Below are 9,959 nucleotides of genomic sequence, written 5' to 3'. Positions count from 1 at the left end.
ATCGTGTTACCAGTTTTGTTCCTCTGTTTGCCTCTTGCACTGGGCCATGAGCAGCTTGAGGCAATCTTAACCATCCTGTGTCCCCAGCCAGTACAGTGCCTGGCATGTAGCAGGCTCTTGGTGCTTCATCATAGAGTTCAGAAGAATGAGAGACTCAGGATGCTTAATCAAATCTGGAATACTTGTTGAATATCTATGTCTAAAGTATTATGCCAAGGATATTTTTAAAAGCAAATGACATAACCCATGCCTAATATATACATGTAACAAAATAAGTGATTATTGAGTATCACAGACCATCTTCTGTGGAAATTCAGAGGAGGAAAAGACCATCTTGGGCTGGAACACACGGGGAAGGCTACTAAGAAGAGGGAAGTTTTATTTTATTTTAAATATATCTTTATTGATTTCAGAGAGAGGAATGGAGAGGGAGAGAGAGATATAGAAACATCAATGATGAGAGAGTCATTTATTGGCTGCCTCCTGCATGCCCCAGACTGGGGATCAAGCCCGCAACCCGGGCATGTGCCCTGACCAGGAATCGAACCAGGATCTCCTGGATCCTAGGCCGATGCTCAACTGCTGAGCCATGCCCAGCTGGGCAAGAGGGGCAATTTTAAACGTGGGTTGAAAGATGAATGAGGCTCAGTAAGGAAAGCTATGTACATACCAATCATCTAAGTTTAATGTTTGAGCAAATCTCTGGCGATTATGGCTAGCAAAGAAAGGCAAAGCTGAGAATTGATTTTCTTCCTCTTAGTCCTGAGCTCTATCTGATCAGCTGTGCCCTTATCTGAGTATAAATTGCCAAATTCAAGTTTATTCCAGGGCATTTAATCTCTTAGTGATGAGCATCTCACCTTAACTCTCAGACCATCCCCTGGGGCAGAAAATCATGGAAATGCTTCTAAATAAATGTAAAACCTAGAGACTGTTAGATCATGAGATACTCTAATAATGGGAAAATGTCAGAAACATGTGCAGCCCCATGTCATGAATTCAACAACTATCCTCAGGTCATAGAGGTCTTCCTACAAAATACGTGGCATTCTGTTTACATCAAACACAGAAAACTCATTTACAAGTGAATGTCATTTTTATCTTTGTTCCATGGCCAAGTGCATCTAATTTGCATTCGTTTGTTTCCCTGTTGGAGAGCTCAGCACTGTTCTACAGCTGGTGAGAGTTGTGCTCTGTACCAGTTACAGGTCTGAATCATAATCCCAAAGATGGGTTTAGATAAGGTACTTTTAAATAATACGTATCATAAGGAAAGCAAAATTTGATGGTTGTGTTGATAGGAGAGAACTTTAAAAGTTCAAATGCCTATGCGCACAAACACACATTTTCCATTGACAAGCTAACATTAGGATTTCCATGTTGTCTGCCCTGAGGAAGTACAGTTCTATAGCTAAGGTCTCCCATGGATTCTTCGCCAATTTCCCAAAAGAACAAGAAGAATGGGATGGAGGCTCCATTTTTGCCCCCCCATTGCAGAATATGGTCAAGAACTAAAGGTGTGACTCTGAAGTTTGCAACCACAGAGAGAAAGAGCAGTCAGTCAATGATCCATCTCCTAGAGGCTGGTCTGGTTCTGACACTATCACGGCCAGCTCAGAGTTCTCACTAACCACCTCCCCACAGTGACACTTCCTGAAAATACCTGCACCCCACCTACAAAATCACTTAGCCCAAGTTATTCGTTGAAGGATTCTTTATAGAAAACAACCCAAATGTCCACCAACAGAAAATAATTGGTTAAATAATCTATATATCTCTACACAATGGAATACAATGCAGCAGTAAACGAAAACAAAAACAAGGAAGCTCTCCTGGACTGTTCTGGAAAGATCTCCAGGATACATGATCTTATATACATCCATTCTTGGGTGTTTATACTTACAAAAGGAAATGCTGGAAGTATGCAAGAAACTAAAACAAGTAGTTACAAAGTACAGATCCAGATTTGTAGGTTCTGACACTCATAGGATTTGGGGGAACCACTTTGAGAGAGAAAAAAGACAAAATTAGGTACAGGTCTTGGTAATAACAGATCATAATAAAACTATCTCTGGTAATGATGTCTGGGTGGACAGGAGTGTATAGAAATGAGGTCACATTAATACTCCTAAATATAAACTTATTTATATAGTTATCTTTGAACAGGTAAGCATATTACCTATTTAAAAAGCAAAATTAACTTTATTTTTTAAATGCCAGGTCCTAGCTACTCAAGGTCTCACTCCTCCGCTCCCTTTCATTCTAGCCCAGCCTTCCTGCTCTAGTTTAGTTTCATTCTGCTGCCTGGTTCACACTGGGATTCTGCCTCAGCCTGGCTCTTTCCACATGATAATGTGCCTGGCATTCTGTTTTGGTTTTGCCCCTGTGTTTCTCTCTTCCTGATCACCCTCAGCCCTACCACAGCAGAGCAGCTTTAAGCCAATCCAGCCCCACCCCGGTGCCTTGCCTAGCCCAGACTCCCAGGAATCCAGTCTGCCACATGAGAAAAAAAAGTTTAAAAATTTACTGAACTATACCACAGGTGATCAGTCCCAAAGAATGCTAATTTATTTTTTATTTTTTAAATTCTCACACAAGGATATTTTTCCATTGCTTTTCAGAGAAAGGGGTGGGGGAGAGAGAGAGAGAGACATCGATATGAGAGAGTCACATCGATTGGTTGCCTCCTGAATGCACCTGACCGGGGCCAGGGATCATACCTCCAACTGAGGTAGGTGCCCTTGGATGGAATCGAACCCTGGACCCTTCATTCCACAGGCCAACACTCTAATCACAGAGCAAAACTATCTACAGTGCCTGGGAAATTTTTTAGGTCCTAATTTAGGACTTGGGTGATTCTCTGGCAGGATATAGTAAGTCCTGAAATTCTCAACAGAATCAGACTACCATCATTCTATAGACTCACCCCTCTACACACATCTCTGTCTTTAATAAGGCCAAGCCAGGCTAGGCTGACCTGAACTCAGCCTTTTAGGAATTTACAAGAATTCAAATAATTTCAAGCACATAATAAGCCAAAATGATCACTAAGTTAACTCTGGTTCAGCTGAAAAAGCCTCAGAACCCATTGATCTTTCATCTCACCTCATCTTTGTCCTTTTAAAAACCGGACCTAGTTATAGAGGATGCAGACCGAATTTCTGAACACTTGCTACATCAGATGGCAGTGTTTTAAAGAGGACATGTAGCCGCATTTTGGGAGTGATGTTGTGGAGTTGACAGGCCTAGGAATAAACCTTGGGAATATTTCTAGCTGGCTTTGCTACATAAACTTTATTTCCTTATCCGTAAAGTAGGTTCTTATAAAGATTAAATAGATAATGGAGATTTAATGAAATGAGTGCTGTCAAGGAAACCTCAAGGCAAAGCTATTTTTTCTCGCTTTATGAGGGGAATATTGGCCAATATGAATATCATGAAGTCCCAAAATACCCAATTCAAGACAATAATAAACAAGCTGATTTGGAAACAACACAGAGCACAGTATATGTGCAAAAACCTACAAATGGCAAAGCCAGTACTCTGAGACTACATTGTAGCATGTTAGCTTTAAATAATCCAAAAAGTGTGTGTGTGTGTGTGTGTGTGTGTGTGTGTGTGTGTGTGTGTGCCCTAATGTATTCTCTCTACATCTTCTTGGTTGCTAAGGCATTTCTTTCTCCAGCTTTCTGAAAACCACAAATAAGCTTATAAAATTTGGCATCCTACATTGCCTAGTTTCTCACTGAATTGACTTTCGGCGTACCTGAAAGCATTTTATAGCTGGCAGATGCGTTCTGCTATGGTCCACCGCACTCAAGTGAGCTTAAACCTGACTTGGTCATGTCTCCATTTACCTGAAGGTGATAATTCAGGAATCAACTGCTCAGAATCAAGTATAGAAGTTTATTTTTTGGCCAGTTGTCAGGGATTTTCAAAATAAAAAGGATTTAAAGCTATCTTTCACCTTCACTCTGTTCTTATGTAAAAAACCGTCTGCTATTGCATTTCTCTTCACTGTGTCTCCTGTCAGATAAGACATTTCCACCTAAGGCTTTCTACACAAATCACTGGAACTGAGTTCTCCCCTTCACATTCAACTTGCCATGGAACACTGGAATTTAAATAATTATCTACTTAAAGTAACTTCCAGGAACATGACTGTACCACCAACATTAAGAATAGGAAATGTGCCTTTGCAGCCATTCCCTACGATGCTGAATTATGCAAAAGCATATATGAATAGGGAAAAAGCAGAGAATGCTCATCATATTTGGATATCTAATATATTTTTAATAAAAGTTCCTCACTCTACATAAAAGCGGTCCTCTTAATCTGTTTGTGTGTAGCAAAAACCTGTCCTCATGCTATCGCTTTTATATTCATCAGTAATTTGTACTTTAGTTTTTATCTACTTATATAAAAAGCTAAAATTTAAACAATTAAATTGTACTTTAAATAAAATCAGTGTCTTCAAAGGGTTCACACGCATATATATATATGTATATATGTATATATTTATATACATATATATGTGTGTGTGTGTGTATGTATATATATATATATAGTCCACCCAATCTCGGGCCCTTTTTGAAGGGACCCCGGATGGTTTGCAAGCCAAAGGCAGTAACGAGTTGCCTGTCTACAACCAGTTACACCTAATTTGAATTAAACTACAGTCACAGATGACAGAAGCGCTCCTTTCATCTTTTGTAGGAAGGTCCCCCAGCCCAGAGCGAGCGCCACGCTCCTTCTGGAATTAAATCCGGTGGCCCCCGCCGTCTGTTGAGGACTCCCCTTCACAGCTCCCACCTGGGTGGTCAAGGGTCAGGCCGGACCCCGACGGCGCCAGCGCCTCTGCCCCTTCCTTCCCTCCGGGGAAGCAGCAGATGGCGAGGGCGCGCGCGCTGGTTGCGCAGCTCCCCGCCCGAGCCGGGCAGAGGCACTTACACAGGGACTAGCTGGGCGCGGGGGCTGAGGCGGGGAAGGGGGGCGGCTCCCGGGCCCCCCTCCTCTCCGGGGCTCCGAACTGGACACCTAACCGCCGGGAGACTCCCAAATCTCTGCCCCAGCCCAGCCCAGCCCAGCCCCGGAACCCCCCTCTTCCCAGGGAGAGAGCGGAGCTGCGAGCCGCACGGGCGCTACGCGCACTGGCCGAGCCCCCAGAGCCCGCCCGAGCGGCGACACCCCCTGGGCTAGGGGTTCGCGGGGGGCCGCAGCTGCCGGGACCTTCGCGCGGGGCCAGCCCGCCGTCAATAGCAACGCTGGCTCCAAAAGATGAGCCAATGAGATCGCTCGGACGGAGAGGCCGGCCAATCACCGCCCTCTTGGCTCCGGGCCCCGGCGGCCGCTCCGCCAGCTCCCGGGCGCGGCTCTCACCTGAGCGCCGCCGCCGCCACCGCCGCGCCCCGGGTCCGGGCTGCAGACACGCTGGCCCCGGGCAAACCTCGGGGAGCTGCGGCACCCGCCTTCCGCCCGCCGCCTGCGGGGCCCGGGGGAGGGGAGGCGCCGGCGCTCACCCCGCGCATCCCTCCGCTGAGGCTCCGCTCGCCGCGCGGCCGAGCGCTTCAAAAATTAGCGAGAACACAGGGAGAGCGCTCTTCCTCCAGGCCACTTGCCGCTGCGAACCGTTTGAATCCGCGCCTCAGAGAGAAAAGGGGCCTGATGGGGGGTCTGGAGAAGCTTCTCTTTAGCAAACGTGTGAAAGGGCTCTGCTTACTGGAGCTGGTGTGAGTTTAAGCGCGACTGGCAGGGAGTGAGGGGCAGAGGAGTGCCCTCGCCCACAGGTGCCAACGCTGAGACACAGGGAGGCGACCTTTCTCTCGTTCCTTGACGCTTTCCAAGTGAAACCTCAAAGAGCTGTTAGAGCTATTTTATTTTTATTGATTGATTGATTTGAGAGAGAGAGAGAGAGAGAGAATTGATTTGTTCCACTTACTTCTGCATTCATTGCACGTTTCTTGGATGTGCCTGGGGATCCAGCCTACAACCTTAGAGTGTCTGAACAGCTTCCTCCCCAACTGAGCCACCCTCGGCCAGGGCAGCTAGAGTTAGTTTAACACAGTCAAGCAGGCATAAAGAGTTTCAGTGATTGACAGACCGCATTTGGGGTATGGCACCTGGGCCCATAAGATTACAACGGATTATAATTATTTTTCAAAAGTTTGTTTGGGTGTTGCAAGAAAAGGCTGGACCCTACCAGGTGTTTAATTTACTGCTACCTCTGAGTCGCTTAAACAGGGAGGAGGGGAGCCAAAGAGCCCGCCCCCTACACACACACACACACACACACACACACACACACACACACACCAGGCCCTTAGCACAAGCTCGTTTCTCTTCCCTCCATTTCTCTTCTCGATTCTCCTCTCTCTCTCTCTCACCTCCCCCCTCGTCATTTTAAAACCTTTATCTCTTTGGGTCTCTTTCAACCTCTGTTCTTCCTTTCTCTCTCCCTTCTCCTCTCTTTCCTGCCATCTACCCTCCCTGCATTGTTTGAGAACTTAATGTGTGTCAGGCCCAAGGGCAGCGAGTAAGTTCTGGGGGCAAGCCTATAACTCACTTCTATCTGATTTAATATCCAAATTAACTGGGCCCAAGCAACCTAGAATCTTTCACTTCTAAAAGGCATGAGTCCTCCTTTTTTAAAAATCTTTCGGTACAAAATATTCAGTTAAAATCTCAGAAATGTCCAGTGGCTTTAGCATAACTCTCAAAGTTACTTGGGGTCATCAGGATGAGAAGGGTTGAGGGTTGGGGGTGGGAGTGGAGAAAAAGGGATAGGAAATTGAAATAAATTATCTGAGAAACATTAATTCAACTGAGTCATTTGAAATAAGTGATACTGTTACTGATTTTATATCACTGATTTGACTTTGCCATTGAAATAAATAGTTGTATTAATTATATATGAGTGTGCACATCCATGGACATATATACAGGTTATCTGACACAACCTATGGAGAATTACAAATGACTTTCAATTAAGAGCTTTTTAAATCTATGTACAATTTTCATTTTTTATAGCACACAAATATCAATTTACAAAAGGGAAAACAGAAGGCTAGGAGGGGTGTTTTTGTTTGTTTAATTAAATTTTTATCCATCTAAATGTATTTCCTTTCACCAAACTATTTTAGTTAATTTCTTTAAAGTCTATTTTCACACAACAACAAGACTTATAGGACTTAGTACTGAACTAGGAAATGGGAGAAGAAAACATGATTTTTATAGCTGATAAAAACTTTTCCTATGCTCACTTTGGCAGCATATATATCAAAGTTGGAACGATATAGAGATTAGCATGGCCTCTCTGCAAGGATGACACACAGACTCGTGAAGCATTAAATGAAAAACTTTTCCTATGTTTCAGATCTGAGCAGGCCTGGCCACTTTCCCTGATGACTTGCACAATCTGATTTCAGAAAAGTTTTCCAGTATTTCTCTATAGGAGTAGATTTGGTTTTAAGTAATAATTGCTTCAAAGGGCAGGACCATGCTACCAAGCAGGTGGTGAGAAGCACTGGGCCCCTGGAGCCCATGCTGAACAGGGAGAGACTTGGGTTCACTTCCAGTTCCTTGTGGCACAACCATCACTGAACCTGGTGGGGCAAGCCCATGGTCATCATCTGAAGAGAAAGGGTTGCAAATAGGATAAGGGTCTGGAACAAAATAGGTCCTTACTAAATGTAGTATTATTGTCACCATATGTACCTGTTAATCCACACATTTTTGTTTCTCTTTAGGCTTCCTTTTACAAAGCAAAATGTTTTCTGGTCAGTTGACACAAAAAAAGAGAGAGGGGGGAGAGAGAGAGAAAGAAAGAAAACTGTAATTCCCAGAAAAAGCTTTCTCATAGAAGAAATCATTTTGCTTATCACCACCAAATCAGATACCCTCCCCACCCCCACCCACCCCCCGCCGAAACCATGCCTCAGGCTGTGATGAGTCTGAAAAAGTCCCTGCCTGCAGGCTGGTGTTGCTCAGTGGTTGAGCCTAGACCCAGGCACCAAGAGGTCAACAGCTCTACTCAGGTCAGGGAACATGCCCAGGTTGCAGGCTCCATCCCCAGTGTGGGGACTATTGATGTTTCTCATTGATGTTTCTATCTCTCCCTTCCTCTTTCTCTAAAATCAATAAAAGCATATTTTTTTTAAAAAAAGAAAAAGTTCTTGCTGGCCACCCAGTGACTGAATTCATGTTCCCAGCTGGGAGACATCTGGGTGAAGACTCCTGCGCTACTCAAAATTCCAAAAATACAGGACATTTTTAACTGACTTAAATCATCAGGAAGCATATCCAGAACCTTTTGTGACATATTAGAGTCTTCCCACGATCCTCTGGGAAGAACCCTGGGGACTGGGCTCTTAGGTCCTTAGCTGAGGGGATGGTAAATCCTCCACTTCCTAATGTAACTGCCAAGTGGGAGGGGGGGATAAGGGGAAAGAGTACTTTCCAATTTTAACCCACAAAATTATATAATGGATATCTTTCCATTAGCTAGCATTAATTTTTATACCCTTAGATAAAGTCACTGCTTTTACCTTTGCTGTTCTAACTATGGGCCTCCCAGTGACAATGAAGAGTTTATTTTCGCTTTTGTAAAATAGGACCCATACCACAGCATGAGATTGTTGGAAGGAGTACATGGCAAAAAGAAACATACATAGAGCAAATATATTAGCACCTCCAAAAAAATAGACCCCCCTCCCTTAGTATTTGTTGTATGAATGTTAAAGTGTGTGAATCCTAAAAGGTACTGAGCAAGTTTCTTTTTTCTTTTTTTTTTTTTTTGCTTCCCAAGAAAAGCTCTGTCAAAATGGTCCACAGCAAAAAATGATTCTACAGTTACATAATTCTCTTTTACAAGAAGTGTGTGTGTGTGTGTGTGTGTGTGTGTGTGTGTGTGTGTTTCTTGAAGGTCATTAGCTTCTTCCCATAAACATGAAGATGTTTAGCATGATTAACAATGGTTTCAGAAAACAATTTTCCTGCTTGCTATCTGGGAGCCTGTGAAATGAGAATATTGAAAATGGTATGTTTCCCTCTTACAACACTACTTGACATTTATTTTATTAACAATCAAAGTATTCAAGTGTTCTACAATTTATTTTATTATGGTGTCTCCTCAAAAATCGTTTTCAAATTAAACTATTTCTTTAAAGAGTCTGCTGAAATAGTTATGTGAACAACTCTCATTTGTATCTTTATTTTTATTAAAGATTGCACAAACTGGAACCAACCAAAATACTGACTCCACTGTACATCATTCATTATAAAACAACAAACATCACATTTGTACTCTACCAAATAGAACATTTTCTTTAAAATTATACATTGCGTGCTCTTAAATTCATGCTTTAGATATTTTACATTTATCATTATTCTCTTATAAATAATTGCAACTTGACCAATTTGTACACCTGCTACCACTATATATATTCAATGCGGCAAGGCGCAGTCTTTGACGGGAGAACAGACGAAATGGAGCGAGTGTGTGGACGCGCATCTACCCGATGGTAACTACTGTTTTGCCTGTGCAGTGAAATGCTAATGTAAAACACGCACACAAAACGTCGTTTCAAAAGGCACAGAAAAGAACAATTTTAAAATACGTGGCAGTTCAAATCCGCGCCCTCAAGGGCGCTGTGACCTTCTCATTAAACTCGAGAGCAGCCGGCCCGGGGGAAGCCTTTCCGCGGAGTCCGAGGCCTGGGTGCGCCTGGACCCAGCCGGGCAGGCTGTCCCGGAGGCCAGGCTTCTTTAAGCCGCCTCTGAACCTCTGCTCGGAGTTTCAGCATCGGACCTGGGACCCCCTCACTGTTCCAAAATCTGGGGCTTCACCAAAATAAAAACGACTTTGTCAACCAGGTCCTTCTCACCACCAGGAGCTCCTCTTCTCCCAGAACAGAACCCCACTTCCCTCTGTCCACACACACCCCCTTTCCCGGGAAGGCTGG

General features: G+C 43.8%; 1 non-coding gene across 1 annotated transcript; it reads left to right on the top strand.

The window, feature by feature from the left end:
- Positions 1-7,251: 7,251 nt before the first annotated feature.
- Positions 7,252-7,360, top strand: LOC148093098 (U6 spliceosomal RNA). Its single transcript, XR_015714638.1, has one exon. It is a non-coding gene; the product is annotated as a U6 spliceosomal RNA (small nuclear RNA).
- Positions 7,361-9,959: the final 2,599 nt, after the last annotated feature.

Source organism: Miniopterus natalensis, chromosome 5, assembly GCF_054644295.1.
Source record: "Miniopterus natalensis isolate mMinNat1 chromosome 5, mMinNat1.hap1, whole genome shotgun sequence".
Taxonomy (NCBI): Eukaryota; Metazoa; Chordata; class Mammalia; order Chiroptera; family Miniopteridae; genus Miniopterus; species Miniopterus natalensis.
This window is presented reverse-complemented; position numbering and strand designations above follow the sequence as displayed.